At 46.0% G+C, this 409-nt stretch overlaps 1 protein-coding gene across 1 annotated transcript in view; it reads left to right on the top strand.

The window, feature by feature from the left end:
- The window catches only part of LOC103807112 (tyrosine-protein phosphatase non-receptor type 11-like), a gene marked incomplete at its 5' end in the record, with an annotated part of 14,049 nt that overhangs the window by 359 nt on the left and 13,281 nt on the right, over nucleotides 1-409 (top strand). The gene's annotated exons all lie outside the window — the stretch shown is intronic.

Raw genomic sequence — 409 nt, 5'->3', positions numbered from 1 at the left:
AATCCTCTCACTCCAATTCCTAAGGACCTTCAGGAGCAGGTTGTGGGTTCAAGGCATGAACCTTCCAAGCTTGTGCCTTGCAGGGAAATAGCTCAGCCAAGACTTCTCCAGGCACTTGCACATAGAGCTGTTTTGTAGCACAGACCTCTTTTGTGGCAGCTTCTTCTTAGTTTAAACAACCCTCACTTTGTTTAGGAAATTTCAGGGAGTTTATAAATCCTTTTGACCCAACACTGTGTTTAGAGAAACTTTGTGCTCAGGACAGACTGGACAGAACTTTTCCACCTGGCAGGACATGGACATCTCCCAGTGATGTCACATCTCACATGAGTGATGCTCATCTGACTCAAGTGGCACTAGTGTGGTTTGAGCCCTGGTCTCTCCCCACATAATTTCAGAGTATGTCAAG

The sequence above is a fragment of the Acanthisitta chloris genome, unplaced genomic scaffold (assembly GCF_000695815.1).
Source record: "Acanthisitta chloris isolate BGI_N310 unplaced genomic scaffold, ASM69581v1 scaffold18098, whole genome shotgun sequence".
Taxonomy (NCBI): domain Eukaryota; kingdom Metazoa; phylum Chordata; class Aves; order Passeriformes; family Acanthisittidae; genus Acanthisitta; species Acanthisitta chloris.
Note: the sequence above shows the minus strand (reverse complement) of the source record. Positions and strands in the feature narration are given on the sequence as shown.